The sequence below is a fragment of the Macaca thibetana genome, chromosome 4 (assembly GCF_024542745.1).
Source record: "Macaca thibetana thibetana isolate TM-01 chromosome 4, ASM2454274v1, whole genome shotgun sequence".
NCBI lineage: Eukaryota > Metazoa > Chordata > Mammalia > Primates > Cercopithecidae > Macaca > Macaca thibetana.
Genome location: NC_065581.1, coordinates 87343443 through 87362483, shown reverse-complemented (window position 1 = coordinate 87362483; position 19041 = coordinate 87343443). Strand labels below are relative to the sequence as shown.

At 40.6% G+C, this 19041-nt stretch overlaps 1 protein-coding gene and 1 long non-coding RNA gene across 4 annotated transcripts in view; one reads left to right on the top strand and one right to left on the bottom strand.

Annotated features, from left to right (window-relative positions):
* Positions 1 to 19041, top strand: part of BACH2 (BTB domain and CNC homolog 2) — a 643272-nt gene that overhangs the window by 213534 nt on the left and 410697 nt on the right. The window lies entirely within an intron of this gene.
* LOC126952939 (uncharacterized) overlaps positions 13512 to 19041 on the bottom strand; it is a 55249-nt gene continuing 49719 nt past the window's right edge. Inside the window, exons 1-3 of one of the 3 annotated variants that reach the window (XR_007725080.1) lie at positions 14933 to 15063; positions 14216 to 14326; positions 13512 to 13758 (exon numbers count right to left, since the gene is read on the bottom strand). This is a non-coding gene — a long non-coding RNA (uncharacterized LOC126952939). Of the gene's footprint in view, positions 13759 to 14215; positions 14327 to 14932; positions 15064 to 19041 lie in introns of those variants that run through there. The other 2 variants (XR_007725079.1, XR_007725081.1) reach the window with 2 other exon arrangements.

Below are 19041 nucleotides of genomic sequence, written 5' to 3'. Positions count from 1 at the left end.
CACAGATGGACAGTTGTAATTCATTTCCATTCTATTTTTGTTATTTTCAATAACATTTACTGTTTTCTGATAAAATTTCTGATTTGCAAATGATAAAGCAATATATGCTCATTGCCAAGAACAAAGGAAAACAGAAAACAAAAAGTATTGAGAAGAAAATGACATTATCCATAATTACCCCACTCAGAAAATAAATGTTAACATTTGGTTTAGACCCTTCCCATCATAAAAGACACCTTTTTCCATTTAGGATTAGTACGTATAGACAGTTCAGATCCTACTTTTCCATTTCACATTATTTCTTGAGCATTCTCCCATGTCATTAAGTCGTCTTTGAAAATATGATTTTTACCAATTACTTAAATTCCATTGTATGACATGATATGATTTATGTACCCATCTCTCTAATGTTGGATATTTAAGTTGTTCTACTTTGTAGAATTATCATAAATAATTCTGTAGTGCACATCTCTTTACAGCAATCTTTGCCCACAACTCTATTTTTGGAGGAATAGATTTTTCAAGTAGAATGAATGAATCAAAGCCTGCTAACATTGTGATAACTCTTAGTATCTGTTTTCGAAAAGCATTCTACCAATTTATATCCCGATAACTATATTTGACTATTTGACAGTATCCATCCCCTGAATCTTTTTTTTTTTTTTTTTTTTTTTTGAGACGGAGTCTCGCTCTGTCGCCCAGGCTGGAGTAGTGGCGCTGTGTGATCTCGGCTCACTGCAAGCTCCGCCTCCCGGGTTCATGCCATTCTCTTGCCTCAGCCTCCCGGTAGCTGGGACTACAGGCGCCCGCCACCACGCCCGGCTAATTTTTCGTATTTTTTTTAGTAGAGATGGGGTTTCACCGTGTTAGCCAGGATGGTCTCCATCTCCTGACCTCGTGATCCGCCTGCCTCGGCCTCCCAAAGTGCTGGGATTACAGGCCTGAGCCACCGCACCCGGCCGCTCAAACTGAATCTTTATAGCACAGAAAATTTTTTTAACTCTTGCTAACTGGATATATATTTACATCAGTAAATGATATCTTACAGATGTTAATTTGTATGTCTTTGATAACTAGCTATTTTTAACAGTTTCACTGAGGTACAATTTACATACCATAAAAATCACCCAGCTTAAGTATACAACTCTAAGATTTTTAGGAAATTTATAGAGCTGTATAATCATCACTAATTTTAGAATGATTTGCAGAAATTCTCATTTTAGAAAGGTCCCTACTATCCCCCTCCGTCTCTACTCCAAATCCTGTCCCTGCGTAGCCACTGATCTGCTTTCTGACTCTGTAAGTTTGTCTTTTCTGGACATTTCATAGAAACGGAATAGGATGTAGTATTTTGTGTCTGGCTTTTTCACATAGCCTAATGTTTTTGAGGTTTACTCATGTTTTAGCATGTTGTAATAGCTTGTATCTATATTTAAGTCATTTTTTAGAGCTGAATAGTATTCTTTAGTATGGTTGTATTGCATTTTTATTTATTTTATTTTATTTTATTTTGAGATGGAGTTTCCCTCTTGTTGCCCAGGCTGGAGTGCAGTGACGTGATCTCTGCTCACTGCAACCTCCATCTCATGGGTTCAAGTGATTCTCCAGCCTCAGCCTCACAAGTAGTTGGGATTATAGGCATGTGCCACTACGCCCAGCTAATTTTTGTATTTTCAGTAGAGACGGGGTTTCACCATGTTGGTCAGGCTGATCTCGAACTCCTGACCTCAGGTGATCCCCCCACCTCAGCCTCCCAAAGTGCCAAGGTGGCTCACCCACAATGACTTACAGGGGTGAGTCATTGTGCCTGGGCTGCATTGCATTTTTATTATCTTATCAACAGGTGATGGACATTTGGATTGTTTCCAGCTTGGGTCCATTATTCATCCTTCTACTATGACTTCGTGTTTTCACATGTTTGCATTTCTCTTGGTAGATCCCAGGAGTGGAACTGCTGACTCATCTAGTTTTTAAAATGTCCGTCAACTAACTAGTGAATAGATAAACAAAATTTGTTAAATTTTAAATTTCACTTATTTTCTGGAATGGTTTCTATAACATATAAATCATACATTTTCTGAAATTTTGAAGAATTCTTTAGCAAGCCACCTGGACCCAGGAAGCTTTTGAAAGGAGATATTTTGATGATTTTATAATTTCCTTCTCAAGGTTATTGGTGTGTGGGGGGGTGGGTGTGTGTGTGTGTAAAACTTACTTTGTTTATATATTACTTAATCAACTTTAGCAATTTTCCCCAGAAAAACATCTATTTCATCAATATCTTCAAGTTATTAGCATAGAACATAATCTTATTCAATTTAAATATCCTCTGTAATATGCTTGTATTCTTTTTCTCACTTCTAATATTGTTGGCTCATCTTTTCTCTTTTCCTGGATTCAACAGATAAAAAGCACTTCTATATTGTTAGCCTTACAAAAATTAAAAACACTTGGATTTATCAATTATACTTTATTTTCTGATTCATAAATTGCCATATTATCTTTCTTTTCCTTTTATTTCTGCTGGTTGGATTTTATTCTTCTATTTCTCATTTTTTAGCCATATGCTTTAGTCATATGTTTACTCTCAGGCTTAATAATGACAGCATATGGCAGCCTCAACATACCTCTCTTGTACTGATCTAGGCAGTTTCTATGAGTGCTTATATATAACATTGTGATTTTTATTATTTTCTAAATAGCTTGTGATTATAGTTTTCACCTTCTTTTTAATGCAGTCTATATATATATATATATATATATTAGTTTCCAAGTGGTTGAAGGGTGAGTTTTTAAAATTTTGTTTACTTTTGTAATTTTTGTCTAGTTTTGTTGCATTTTAGACAAAAGTTCTCTTTGTGGCCTTTATAGTATTTGTTTTGCTCTGGTTTTCAAATAATACATCAGAAAGGCATACTCTGTTGCTAGGGAACAAAATTCAATATTTGTCTATTAATCAACTTTGATAATTGTGGTGTATCAAACTTAGGTGTCTTTTTTTTCCTCTGTTAATTGTCAAAGTCTGGTGCTTACGTCTCTTATAACAATTGTTTTTCTGCTGAGTTCCCCTTTTATTCCTGTCAAATTTTTGTTTTTTATATTTAATATTGAGCTTTTATTGTGTGACTTTAATCATTATAATATCTTCATCCTGCATTGTACCTTCTATCAACATAAAATGCCCACAAATGGCTCTTTTATTCCAAGTGTTGCTTTATGATGAATTCTACTTTGTCTTATTATTACTGCCATTCTTCTTTCATTTTAATTTGCATTTGCTTGAAAAATAATTGGTTATCATGTTATTCTTTTAACTACTTAGAATTAACTCCAATATTTATTGGTGTTTTTCCTGATTTCAAAGTGAACTCATGTTCATTGCAGAAATCCTAGCAACTACAGAAAAGCACACACATACAAAATCATCCTTTACCCAATATGCAGACTTTTCTACTTTTTTCTCCCCTCTTCTTTTAAAATTTTCTTTGGTATGTTCAAAGCTGGAAGAGTCTCACACAGGGGTCTGCAGGCCACAGACCAATTAAACCAGAAACTGTATCATTCTACAGATCCTAGTGTAGAAGAACAAAGTTATCAGGAAACCAGCTCTTGTTTCTGTTTCATTTCTTGAAATCCAAAACAGCAAAACACATTCCTCCCTAGTCTCCTGTGGGAGCATACAAACAAAGCGATTAGATTTCTGGGGATTCAAAGCAAGAATGACTTAAAACTGCGGTGGTCCAGAGACCCCGAAGCCCAGGCCGGCTCCCTTGTGTCAGGAGTTTAGAGAATGTGAGTCTAGCGGCTGCCACTAAGAAACAAAACCCCAGCTTCAGCAAGGGCCTGGGGTGTGTGTCGCTGTGGTGGGAGTCTGAGCGTGTGTGTGTGTGTATGTGTGGCTGGTGGTGGTGTGTGTGCATGCGGAGGGGTGAGCCAAGAGGTCATAGCAGTAGAGAGAGTTTGGCAGCAAGCCCAGAGGTCCCGTCGAGGGTAAGCAGATAGTCAACACACCTGAGTCCATTTCCTTTCAGACATCTCTGGAGGGCAGAGAAACCCGGGGTCTGAGAACTGCCCCAAGTCATGTTCTGGCTTAAAAAAGTAAGGCCCGGAGCTTGAGCAAAAATGTGTCCTATGTCAAAGAATCTGCAAATAGGCTCTCCTAGGAAAGGTGAAAAGGATTGACTGCCTTTAACATAAAAGAAGAAAAGACTAAGTGACTGCTTAATTACTACCATCAAATCCGTGAAGGTGTTCTTAAACAGAGTGCTCAATGGTTTTCCGCTTTCTCTGGAAGACAAAAAGGGTTAAAAGTGATCACTTAAGATAATGGAAATGTCAAGGAGTTTCTTAACCCTCAGATTTACACAACATGAAATGTCCAGGCGCGGTGGCTTACGTCTGTAATCCCAGCACTTTGGGAGGCTGAGGTGGGAGGATTGCTTGAGCTCAGGAGTTCAAGACCAGCCAGGGCAACAGAGAGACCTCATCTCTACTAAAAGCCAAAAGTCAAAAAAATTAGCCCGGTGTGGTATTGTGCACCTACGGTCCCAGTTACTTGGAAGGCTGAGGCTTGAAGATCACTTGACCCCAGGAGATCAAGGCTGCAGTGAGCTGAGGTCACATCACTGCACTCCAGCCTGGCTGACAAAGCAAGACCTTGTCCAAAAAACAAAAACAAACAAACAAACAAAAAACCATGAAATGGTCTACAGGGAAAGACAATAGCATTGCCATTGCCATCCCCAGTGATCATTGAAGAGAGAGAGAAATAGCCATCCAGAACCAGAATGCAGGGTCTATAAACTCCTAGGAAACAGCACAGGCCTCTGGGTCAGGCAGATCTGGGCAGTAGCTCTGCACAATCTCAGAAAGATTACTTAACCTATTTACCCTTAGTTTCTTCATCTGTAAAATGGGCATAATATCACAGATATTTGTTGGATTAAAGCAAATGACATAGTAGGTGCTCAACAAATTTTACCTTCCTCCCCCTTTCAACTATCATTTGATAAATAGTTAATCTTGCACACTGACCACTAAAGAGGATACTAATTAAATGCCATTCACGAAAGATTTACTGAGCATCCACTTTATGTAAGGCACTAGTATGAACATTTGGCATTTCTTGGCTCCCCAGCATCCATTCACCCTTCTTTTGATAAGCCTCCAATTTGTGTATGGATGTCCATCCCACCCTCCTTCTCTCTTGGTCAGTGTGGTTGTGGTGGAGTTTAGCGGGGAGCCGGCCCTTTCTTCTCCTAGACCTGAACCTGAGAGGTGGGGACTAGTGGAGCCATCTCACCTCCTCAAGAGCCTGAGAATGAAAATACACAGAGGAGAGCAGATCTGAGTTTATAGAAACAGGGAGAAACCAGCCTAATACCTGGAGTTTTCAGTTATGTGACTCAATGAATTCTACCTTTTGTTTAAGTGAATTTGAGTTGGGTTGGGTTTTCAGTTGCCAAAAGAGTCCAAACTGATTTAGCCTATGGAGGACATGTAAAAACAAATAAGGCTAAAAAGCTTATACATTATAAATAAGATGTTTACAAGAATAATACATGGCAAAACATTTATTATGTACTGTTTATCTACTAGTATTATGTACTATTTATCTACTAGTATTACTCAATACTAGTCACTATGCTAACTTTTTGTACACATTGTTTTATTTAATCTTTACAACAACTAGTTTTATGGAAACAACAGCATTTGCCTTTGAACTTGAGAGATGGGCAGAAACTGGACAGGTGCAAGAAGAAGGTAAAAAGGTAAATGGAAGGAGGAGCAAATGGTGGCAGGAAAACTCAGGGACAGTTGGGGAAATAGTTGGCATTCCTATTCATTGGGGCACAAAGGGCATGAGAGATGGTAGGGGGAATAATACTGGAAAGGCAGATCGAGATGAAGGCATGAGGAGTTTGGAATGCCAGGACAAGGAATTTGTGCTATTGACAATGAGATGTTCTAAGCAAAGAGGTAAGAGACCCCAAATCCACCCTCACATAGCTTAGATTTATCTGGTGAAAATATTCTTACAATGTAAAGAAGTTACGATCTTTTCCAAGGTGAATAGAAGTGGGGAAATTATTAATATATAAGCATTCATAATTTAGCCCCTGTCCCTAACTTTTAGAGTGACTTTCCTTTGTGCCAGCAGCCAGATGTCCTCAATTGTGCACAGTTTATATAGTGGGGAAACAATGCAAAAACTTTGAAAACCTAAGAGGGTAAGCTGATCATATAAAGAAGGGTTTACTTGATGCAAAGGCAGAGAGACAGAAAGGCTGAGTGTTGGGGCTGGAGAGGTTGGAATTTAACAAGAAAAGAGAGAAAGATTGATTCTTAGGGAGCTGGTGCCGTCCATATGGAAGAAGCTGAGAGTGATAAGGAAAGAGCGTTTTTAGAATGTGATGTCATTTGCTTTGTTAAGAGAAAAAAAACAAAGACTTGAGGCACATCCTTGTAATTACTTTTCCACTTCCAGATTGCAGGTGCTGGGAGTTATTATCAGTAGGGGGAAGAGCTTGACTTGATACTTAGAGAAGGGCATGACTTTCTCTAAGCTTGAGTTGATACTTAGAGAAGGGCATGGTGGTGGGGAAGAGGAGAAGCATTTTGTGTTCAGCTTGCAGGGAGATACAGCATGGGTCCACAGCATGCACAGACACAGCATGCTCTCCTCTGTGTATTTTCATTCTCAGGCTCTTGAGGAGGTGAGATGGCTCCACTAGTCCCCACCTCCCAGGTTCAGGTCTAGGAGAAGAAAGGGCCAGCTCCCCAGTAAACTCTACCACAATCACACTGACCAAGAGAGAGGGAGGGTGGGATGGACATGGGTCCACATAGGGACCGTGCTAGGAACCCGCCTACCTTGAGAAGAGGCATCAAAAAAGAAAAGTGAGAACAAAGGTGGAGGTATGTCAAAACCACGTGACAGGCCTCTCCAAAAGTTAAAATTACTGTATGATCCAGCAATTCCCCTTCAAAAAGATTTGAAAGAATACATTCAAACAGATACTTGCACACCAGTGTTCATAGCACCACTATTCACAACAGCCAAAAGGTGTAAACAACCCAGATATTCATTGACAGATTAATGGATACGCAAAATGTGGTATATACAATGGAATATTATTAACATAATATATTATTCAGCTTTAAACAAGAAATGAAATTCTGGGGCCAGGTGCGATGGCTCATACCTGTAATCCCAGCACCTTGGGAGGCCAAGGCCAACCCAGAAGTTCAAGACCTTCCTGGGCAACATGGTGAACCCTCATCTGTTAAAAAAAAAAAATGCAAAAATTAGCTGGATGTGGTTGTCCCTGTGGTCCCAGCTACTTGGAAGGCTGAGGTGGGAGGATCACCTGAGCCCAGGAGGAAGAGGTTGCAGTGAGTCATGATCATGCCACTGCACTCCAGCCTGGGCAACAGAGCAAGAGAAAAAAAAGAAAAAGAAAACGAAAGAAATTCTGTTATGTGCTACAACATGAATGAACCTTAAAAACAGTATGTAAGTTAAAATAAGCCAGACACAAAATGACAAATATTGTATGATTTCATTTATATGAAGTACCTAGAATAGGCAAATCCATAGATACAGAAAGAATAGAAGTTACCAGGGGATAGGGGAGGAGGAATGGGGAGTTATTGTTTAATGAGTACAGAGTTTCTGTTTGGCATGATGAAAAAGTTCTGGAAATGAATAGTGGTGATGGTTGCACAATATTGTGAATGTACTTAATGCCACTGAATTATGGACTTAGAAATTGTTAAAATGATATCTTTTATGTTGTGTATATTATAGTACAATTTTAAAAACCACATGTGATGTAGGGTTATTGATGCCATACCAGGGAGGGGGAGTTTGCCTACTATTCCCAGAGACAAGTCTTGATCAAAAGGGAGGGCTATAAAAATGTTGTTCTAAGAAGACTGATCAATAGCCATGAGGCAGAGAAGCCTGAATCAATGCCAAGCACCAGACTAGGGTGTGAACTTTTAAAACAGGTAGAATGTGTTAACTCTAAGAGCCAGACGAAGAAAGAATCAGGGGGATTTGTGATTATTGGATGGGGAGAGAGGTTTTGGGGATGCCAGCCAGTTTTCATTATTTCAGCTTTTTTCTCCCTTACCAAATATTTGCTGCAGTGTTTGATTTGTATTTTTCAACAAGCCAGATATTTCCTTCTTAATAGTACCTAACGTTACCTTTCTCAATTGCTGCCATAGTTAGAACTAATCAGCCACAAAGTCTTTAAATTGTCAACCTCAGCCAATAGACAGTATTTCAACCATATGGAAAAAAGTGGGCAGTCATGACTCAGGCTAAGTGACTCTGCTTTTCTGAATGGAAAAAACATTCCACGTTTTGATCTTGGCCAAGAATGTTACTGAATGCAACTCTGAGGTCTGTAAATAAACTTTTTGTGTGTGTGGTAATGCAATGTTTCCTATTGCATCAGTATATGCTTTGTCAAAGAGACAAATGTCAAACTCTCGGCTGATCAATATAAAGCTATTTTCCAACTTGTTTTTCAGGATCTTTTAAGTTTCACTTTGTATGATTTCACAACCTTACTATTCAAATAATATTTTAAAATTTCAACACATTAAATCTTTGTACAAAATCCAAATGAAGTATATTCTTATATAAAAACTTAAATTCCTACATAGTCAAAAATGGTTTATTGTTGCTTTCTATAACCCTTAGATACATCTTAGCTGTGTTTTATTATCAGAGGGGCCCTGGTACCTCTTAACCACAAATGAAGTTAAAACAGTTAACCTGTTTACCCCACTAACCCCCCCATCACCACATAGTAGCAGAGAAGTGTCTTCCAACTTCATGAACTGAGGAAAGAGGGAGGTATGTTTCGATAACAAGGAGAGAAGTCTAACACCAGACTAGGTCAGTGCTAAAGAGATCAGCCTGATTAGGTGCTGCAGTGACAGGCTCTGAGCAAACCAGCAGAAACAGAAAGACAGTCAGAAGAGATGACAAGAAAGGTTGGATCTGATATGAGGAATGAGGTCTACTAAACATTACCTTTGCCTCCAGCAGCCCACGTGTTACATGTGTAAGGGAAATCCTAGTGGGCGCCAATCAGACTAGATCAGCCTGACAGCTGGAGATGGTGATATTCCTCCTCAAAGCGTCTATTTGCATCCACTGATGTATGCAGAACTTTGGGGGCCTTACAGGAAAAATACTTGAACCTTGTTGTATTAGTCTGTTCTCACACTGCTATAAAGAACTACCTGAGCTGGGTAATTTATGAAGGAAAGAGGTTTAATTGACTCACAGTTCCTCAGGCTGTACAGACAGCATAAAGCATGGCTGGGAGGCCTCAAAAAACTTACAATTATGGCAGAAGAGTGAAGAGGAAGCAAGCATGTTGTCATCTGGTGGCAGAGGAGAGGGAGGAGGGGGGGAGAGAGAGACAGAGAGCAAAGAGGGAAGTGCCACACATGCTTAAACCAACAGATCTCATGAGAGCTCACTCACTATCACAAGAACAAGGGGGAAATCTGCCCCCATGATCCATTCACCTCCCACCAGGTCTCTCTTCCAACATGGTGAATTAAAATTCGACATGACATTTGGTTGGAGACATACAGCCAAACCATATCACTTGTCCATTTCAAGAAAATACAGATACATTTACTCCCCAAATATTTATTTAATTCTTCCTGCTGTGACACTATACAAGGTGCTAGGAAGACTGAGAAGACAAGGCCCTGCCCTCAAGGAACTTACAATCTTAGTGGAAGAGACAGCAATAAATAGAATAACAAATACATAAGATAATTAATAATTGTGATAACTACAATGAAGGGAAAAAACAAGGGTGAGGCCCACTTCAGACAGGGTATTCAAGGATTGCCTTAGAAGAGGGTAACATCTGAGCTTAATCTTCAAGGATGAGAAAGGGCCAGTCAGTCTCTCCTAGAAGGGCAAGCATTCCAGAGGTGAGAGAACAGAAGGCAGAGTAGCTGGAGCTGGTGAAGTGGGTTTGTGGAGCTGGCAGAAGCTAAGTCTTTCAGGGCCTCACAGACCATGGTGAGGGGGGGATCAGAAGATACTGAAAAGTTTTAATCAGGAGAATGACATGATATGATTTACACTTCTAAAAGATCATTCTGGCTGCTGTGAGGAGAATGCAGGTAAAAGTGGAAGTAGATTAGTTAGGAAGCCACAGTGATAGTCCAAATAAGTGATGATGATGGCTCAGACCAAGAAAGTGGTTCTCAAAGTGGGGTCCCTGGACCAGCAGTAGCAGCATCCAGCAACTTATTAGAAACGCAAATTCTCAGGGCCTACCCTAGACCCACTGAATCAGAAACTCTGAGAGAGACCAGGCACAATGGCTGGCACCTGTAATCCCAAAACTTTAGGAGGCCAAGACAGGAGGATCACTTGAGCCCAAGAGTTCAAGACCAGCCTGGGCAACATAGTGAGACCCCATCTAGACAAAAATAATAAGTGTGGTGGTTCACACCTGTAGTACCTGCTATTCAGAAGGCTGAGACAGGAGGATTGCTTTAGTCTGGGAGGTCAAGGTGGCAGTGATCCATGATCTTGCAAATGCACTCCAGCCTTATTTTTAGAGACACAGCCAGATCTTGCCTCTAAAAATAAGTTTTAAAAAAGAAACTCTGAGGATGAGGGCCAGAGATAGGTATATTAACAACTCCTCCAATTGATTCTCATGCACCCTAAAGTTTGAGAGCCTCTGGACTAGGGGTATGGAAATAGAGAAGGGCAGAAGTGAACTGCGGTGGAAGTAGATGTTGATGGTTGAACTTGGTAATGTGTTGAATATGAAGGATGAGCTCACTATCAAAGCCAGAGCTAAAGACTCCAGCTTAACCAGCTATGAGAGCAAGAGGCTAACTCAGAGTAACAGTGCAGACATATGAGCCCCTGTCTTGGGACTCTTTGAAAGATGAGGAAGAAGCATGATGGAAGTTTGCCTTCACTATCCAGCATCTGACCCTTCTTCTTAATTCAGAATATCACCTAGAGTGTGGGTCCTAGTGGGAGACACAGCCCCATCTGTCCCTCTGTAAAAGTTAACAGGGGGCTGAGTTAAACAATAAAAGAATTAAAATGTCCCCCTTTTATTTATTTATTTTCTTTTAGAGACAGGGTCTTGCTCTGTTGCCCAGTCTTGAGTGCAGTGGTGCTATCAAAGCTCACTGCACCCTCAAACTCCTGGGCCCAAGCAATCCTCTCCCACCTCAGCCTTGCGAGTAGCTAGGTCTACAGGTGCACACTGCTGCACTTGGCTACTTTTTTAAACGACATTGCCCAAGTTGGTCTTGAACTCCTGGGCTCAAGGGATCCTCCTTCTTCAGTCTCCCAAAGTGCTGGGATTACAGGCATGAGCCAGAACACCCAACCTTGATTTCCCTCCTATAACTCACTATAATCCAGGGCTTGTGAAGATGACCTAGACTCAGTCAATCAGATGCCCACATAAGACTTTGGCTCTGGAAGGAGTTTATTCAGGGCTATGACAGTGGAGTCAAGGGTTCATTGGGAAGGATGGATGACATGAACTTGGCTGTTATTTTCCCAGCCAGTTTTCCCACACTCCCCATCCATGTATGAGCAATCAGATATGCTTCTGATAGACTCCTTTTCTGCCCAATTTACTAGATTTTTCATCCAAGCTCTCTGGTCAAAAGAAGAACTCTATGAGACCATGTGTACATGGGAGCTCAGAGTTCTTAATATATGGATGCTAATTTTTATGTGGTGGTATTTGCACCCACAGGCTGCAGCAGCCAGAGACCTTTGGATTGCAGGTAGCTAAAGACAACAACTTCTGGCAGTTGCTTCCCTGGACTTGTGTCTCTTTGAGTACACAGTCAACAGCCAACTGAGACTTTAAATAACAGAGATTTCCTTTTCTTTCTAAAGCCTTTTGACCTTATCTCCTCATCTTCGAGCCTATTGCCCATCATACTGGTCACATTGTAATGGTCTCCGCATAATCTCTGGCCTCCTCCACTACAGAAGGTGATCCTAGAGCTCAGCCCTGACCATGCCATGCCCTTAGCAAGCATCATTCACACAATGTTCAGAATAAAATCCAAACTATTTAGTTTGGTATTCAAAGTCCTACACAATATCATTTCTACCTATTTTCCCTAACATATCTTTCTGTACTTTCCAACACACACCTTATGCTTAAAATAGTTTGGTCTATTCACTGTGCCCTGGGCATGTGTCATGTATTCCCATTCTCCTCTCCTCCTCTCTTTGTCTCCAAATCCTTCCCACCCCTCAAGACCCATTTCCATCCCTACCTCTCTTGGGCAACACTTCTTGAGCTTAGCCACTATGATCTCTCCTCCTCTAAATGTTTAAAACCTATAATGCCCATGCCAGTCATCTGATGCTCAGCAGGAACTGCCTGATATGTTTTCCTTTTCTTGGGCTTGTGCCCTATTGCATCAACCAGATGATAAACCCATTTAGAGCAGATGCCACACTCTGCACAACGACTCCCTGCTATGATTACCCAACTTCTTCTATATCCTAGACTAGCTCATGGAACATGATTCAGAACAGAATGGAAACATGGATCAGCAAGGATGTAATAAACAGATCTCCTTGCCTGCCCCATCCATGGCCCCTTCTAGAGAATCTAGTCTGCCAGGTTACCTGGAAAGAGCATCACTCCCTGCCCCATAACCACCCTCCCCATCTCCCCAACCATGGCTGAGTGTACCAGGGTTAGACATCTAACCCCAAAGCAGCTGCTCCACTGTGAAGCAACACATGACCTGGACTGATCGGTCTTCTCCTTATGACAATTTGCCCAAGAGACACAGAGACTGTCATCAATTGGCAGTGACTACTGGAGCTTAGAAATCATGAGACTAAGGTGGACTGGGAGCTGTGTGGGAGGAAGTGAGCAAGATGAGTATGCAGAGGAAGCAGGTTTAGGAGAAAGGACAATGATGAAGATTTTCAGAGACAGAGATCTCTGCAGCTCCTGAAGATAAAGAGAACGGCTTAGCTCCTGGTGGCTTTCTGGTTCTCAGGCCCAATCTTTCACAGGGACTGATTGCATTTCCTGTCCATGAGATTTCCCTTTAACATTTCAGGAAATTGGAGCTAGCTTGAATAGCTTTCTGCTTCTTCTCATCCCTCCCGCCTTTTTTTTTTTTTCCATCAAAGGAACCGTGACTAGAAAGAGGCACCACAGGCTGATAATAATTCTCACCCTCCTTTCTTTATACTCTTCCCAGGGTCCTGCCCCTTCCCTTCTCCTAGGGCTGTCACAGCAAAATGTGACTACTAAATTCCTAATGTGGAGAACCAAGAATCAATTGCTGTAATGCTGTCAAAAATGACATTCAAGTTTGAGTGACAATGATGTCTCTGGTCCTGTCCCTATCCACTTCTCTATTTTTAGTTCTGTTCCTACTCTCTGAAATTACAATGCCTGGTGCTTAAGCAATTGCCAGGAGTTATTTAACAAGTACCTTACCCTTCTTTGAAGATGATGCTTTGATCCTGAGCTTACATCCTTTTCTAAGTGACAGAGATTTTGGAATGTGCCATTTCACAAAACACCAAGTCTCTTCTGTTGTTTTCTTTGAATGAGGGGCTTGAGTCCGTTGGCTGGTAACAGAAATTGGAGCTTGTCAGAAGAAATTTTCTATAACCCACTGTCTTCAGCAAGTTACTCTCCATATATTAAATAGGGCTAACACGGCCAGGTTTTCTCAAGGATGCTGTGAAATAAATCAATATAATGGGTTGAAAGTGCTTTGTAAACTAATTCCATATAGTACTATTATTCTTATTGTCAATGCCCATCTATCTTCAGATGTATTATTCCAGGTGTAAAGGTCATACACAGACCTTTGAATAGCTCAAAGCAGAGCTATTCAATGTTCAGAGCTGTGTGAGGATGCAGAGGCTACATTAGACCTTCAAATAAATGATGGCTATTTGATGCGCACTCAAGCATGTATATGTATATACTTCACGTTTGAATGTTTTACATTAAGCACAAATTATATCTTCCATCAGAAAAAAAATTGTCAAATTTTAAAACCCTATGTACAATTTAGGGATCAATTAAGGCTAGGGAGCTTGAGGAAGGAAGGGATTGGGGAAAGAGTTTAAGCAAGTAAAAAATGTATTACCATTACCTGAAGAATTTATGAAAGTTCATGTGAATCTTACCCAAAGTGTATCTCCATCCTTCAGCATTCAGAACATATTGTCAGGAGTTACAGATCAGGTCCTCCAGAAACAGATTGGAAGTTTATTTGGGAGGGTCCCTGGGAATCACACCTATGGGAGAGTAGAGGAAACAGGATTGGACAGGAGGAGAAGCTGGACTACATTCAGGCATCACAAAAGCCTCAACTGACCCCCATGGGATGCTCTGAAGCTGAGATGACCCTGCAGAGTTGTTCCAAGCCAAATTAAGAGGTAGGGTCTTTATGTTCTCATATGTCAGTCATCGAGTGCAGGCAACCCCCAAAAAGGGGCCCAATGCCTTTCTTCAGTCAAGGGCAATTACCAGGAGGGATTACTCCAGTGCGAGCTGCCAGCCATCACTCCCAGCTGAGGGAACGAGCACCTCCATCCTGAAGCAGGGCTATGAGGAGCTGGGCCACATTCGGCATCGACCACACCAGGTCAGAGCTACCATTGTGGGGTTTTGTGTATCAATGAAATAAGAAACTCCACGAAGAAAATGTGCTCTTCACAATAATATTCTTGTCATTCCACTGGCACACTGTCAGGGACAGGAGCATACCCCAAACTAACTGGTATCTGAGTTTCAGTAGAACCTGTGGCCAGAGCAAGAAACCCCCACACAATTCCCTGCACCGATACTCCAAGCCCAACAACAAACACACATACTATCGGCTCCTTAAACCATGAACTTACATCCTTTGTCAGTTTCTTAATTCCGAGAGTGAGGGCTCAGCTTTAAACAAGCTGAAAGGATTATTCTTGTTTCTCAAGCTTGCCATCTCCTTGGGCACATACAACTGAGGGTTGACAATATTATTATTTCAAAAAGGCTCATGGCTATTGAACTGAAAATAAAGACGTATTATCAGAAACAATGTGAAGAATTAAAAGATCAAAAATAACATCTAGAATAATTGCTGTCCCCCCATTAAATGATAAGATATGCTAAAATTTATCTATACACAGTTTTGCAGGATTAAAATCCTTCTAGGTTTTCTTTAAAGTTTTATAAATACTCATTCCTTGTAAGACTTGTATAAAACTTACTGAAATATGTTACAAAACAATCATGTCTTATTTTAATCAAAACTGCATTTTTCTTGTAAGATTTAAGGAAGGGAATCTTTTTTCACTCAATGAAATCTTAAAGTGGCATCTCTAGTTGTCTGTTTGTCCCTTCTTGCTAATTACCTTAGCTCAGAAATTTATCAGTGCAAGAACATGTATTAGCTTCCTGGTTAATTCAAAGTTCACAAGTGTATGCTGTGATTTTTATCACACCTATCTATAATGCTCAATGTGTCCAGGTTATTATATCCCAAGAGGATCACCATTTAAGCTTTTCCTGAGTGCTCAATTCTTCTTTGTCCATTTGCTAGGATTTTCATCTTCAGCCAAGAGAAAATAATGTACATTGTCTTACATTAATGGTTTGGCAGATTACCCTTACCTGAAGATTTATGAAAGTTCATATGAATCTTACTCCAAAGTGTATCTCCATCCCTGCTCCCTCCCACCCTTTCTCTTTTTGATACTCTTCAGATGTTTAAAAATGACTTTAACAAGACCTTTGGGTGCCCCTGGTCCATTCCAAGTTATCATTGCCATACTGTTGATATACCTAATTGATAGAACAGTAACCATTCATTTTATGTCTGAGTATGAAACCAGTCCCTATATTCACTCAATGGTATAGACAGATTCTCACCAGCATGTAAGGCTATAGAAATTACTCGCTAATAGCATGGATTCTTGAGCTAGATTTTCCAACTTCAAATCCTACCTATGCCACTTAGCTATGGAAAAATCACCACCTCTGTGTCTTAGCTTCCCCATCTATAAAATGGGAATATCTAGTCATAGGGCTATTGTTAGAAACAATCAATTTAAAAGCAGTGCCTGATATATTTTTAAAACAGCAAGTACTATTATTGCTATGCTAGTTTTTAGAATTGGTTCTGTTAAAAGCAGTACCTGACACATAAATGCTATATACATACTAGTACAATTATTGGTATGCTATTTTTACCAAAAAAAAAAAAAACCCACAAATTTAAAATTGTTATCACCTACACAGCTAAATTATGGCATTTTTTAAATGACCTCACAAAATCTAACGTGAGGCTTTATCATTCTTTTCTGTTATAAAGAAGATCATATTCTTTTTTTTTTTTTTTTTTTTTTTTTTTTTTTTTTTTTATTTATTTATTTATTATTATTATTATACTTTAAGTTGTAGGGTACATGTGCATAACGTGCAGGTTTGTTACATATGTATACTTGTGCCATGTTGCTGTGCTGCACCCATCAACTCGTCATTTACATCAGGTATAACTCCCAATGCAATCCCTCCCCCCTCCCCCCTCCCCCCTCCCCATGATAGGCCCTGGTGTGTGATGTTCCCCTTCCTGAGTCCTATAAGAAGATCATATTCTATGCCACACTCAAGGTACCAAAAAGATGATATCCAAGCTAATGGAAATATGCCTTCATTTACTCCAAACCATCAGAGCGCTCTCTCTGAGCATGGCCTTGGGCTAGGTGCCAGTGCTCCAGATATGATTAAGCCACGGGTTATGTCCTCAGAGCAATTATCATCACAGCTCCTCCCGGAGGTCCACTAAAACTAGCCCTTTGTGAAGGTGAATCGTGGACTTCCCAGCACATTTTCTTATCTCACATTTATTCTCAAGCAATCTTTGTTAGCAAACGCTTTCATACCCTGGGTGTGAAGCTTTCTTTCAGGTAATTGAAAGCTTAAAAGAGATACATATTGCATAGTAGAGAATGAGAACAGATTCCAATGAAAAGATTTAGCAGAAGCTATGGTATTTTTCTACAAAATCATTGTGATATCCCTACCAATATCTATTTCTAGGCAAGAACCTTTTCAAGATCCCACTTTCTACATATCTGCAATTTAAAAGAACTGGTATAGCTAATAGCTCCCTTTCCCTGTAATTCCTTGGATAATATAATTTTGCTCATGAAATTTCTTGTTTAGTTTCATGGCTTACTGGTGTTGCCAATAGTATTTATTGAGTTTATCTATCACTACTTAGGTCATGTGTACTAACTGAAGGCTTGTTGTGTGATAAACATCATACTATCTATACATAGGAAAATTTAAAATACCTAAAAGGATGTTGACTAAATTTTTAATTCAAAAATATTAATCAGGGAAAACTTCAGGAATGTAAATTTCGAGCCAGAAAAAGTTACATATATAGATTGGTGACATCGGAAAAGAGGGTTCTTGTATCCAACTGGGCACAGAAGAAGGAATTAAGAATTAGAAAACTGGAGAACTGGCCGGGTGCGGTGACTCATGCTTGTAATCCCAGCACTTTGGGAGGCCGAGGCAGGTGGATCACAAGGTCAGGAGATCGAGACCATCCTGGCTAACACAGTGAAACCCTGTCTCTACTAAAAATACAAAAAATTAGCCAGGCGTGGTGGCGGGTGCCGGTAGTCCCAGCTACTCGGGAGGCTGAGGCAGGAGAATGGCGTGAACCTGGGAGGCAGAGCTTGCAGTGAGCCGAGATCACGCCACTGCACTCTAGCCTGGGCGACAGAACAAGACTGTCTCAAAAAAAAAAAAGAAAGAAAGAAAAAATGGAGAATCTTCCTATAGTAACACCTCTCTCTCTCTGTTTCTTTCTCTCTCTCTCTCTCTCTCACACACACACACACACACACACACACCCCGCCCTTCCAAACCTCATGTTTGTATGAGAGCATAAACAAACCAGTTAATGAACTTTTTGTTGTTGTTGTTGCTGTTGTTTTTTTGTTTTGAGACAGAGTCTCACTCTCTCATCCAAGATGGAGTGCAATGGCACAATCTCAGCTCACTGCAATCTTCACCTCCCAGGTTCAAGCGATTCTCCTGCCTCAGCCTCCTGAGTAGCTGGGATTACAGGCATGCACCACCACACTCAGCTAATTTTTGTATTTTTAGTAGAGATGGGGTTTCACCATGTTGACCAGGCTGGTCTCAAACTCCTGACCTCAGGCAATCCACCCACCTCGGTTTCCCAAAGTGCTGGGATTACAGGTATGAGCCACCGTTCATGGCCCAGTCAATGAACTTGACATATGTTGTGGAGTATCTGCCACATGGCTGGACAAGAACCACAGATTATGTGGTCCCGGATGAGGCATGACATTTTAAAGTTCCCCAGATCACTGGAATTCTACATCAGGAATCCCTGTGAACCCCAGGGGAGCTCTCAACCATCAGAGGAAAGCTTCAGATCCTACAAGATCTCTATCATTGGACACTGAGTAGTAAATGTAATTCCCTAAACTGTTGCTTGGAGAATGTTTCCCATCAATACAAGAAGTATTTCAGGGCCACCCAACCCAGAAATCTGTCTCCAAGTAGCTCCTAAAGGGCTTTAAAACTTTCCTCTGATGGCCACAGTATGGGAAAGAATGGACGCGAGAGAAACCACACACTAAGAAGGCTCAGGTTAGAAATTCAGAGAGCTAAAACATCTTGTTCCTGTGCCCACCACTAGCAAGCAAAGATCAAGAACTCTCTGGCAGTAATGAGGAGGCACAAAGAAGCAAATGTCTACACAGAAAGACAAGCTGAGGACAAGAACAACACAAACACACCCAAGTATCAGACAGGACTAGTTCTCTTTCTGTGGGTCTGACTATGACTGAGGCTTCCAGTAGCTCCTGCAAGAGAAGAGACTGTGGCCTGACATCAAAATCCATGCCTTTTTTGCAATCTTAGGATGGAGAGCAAGTTTAAGCATTTTTAACAAATTATTTGGTCTTCATAAAGGTCC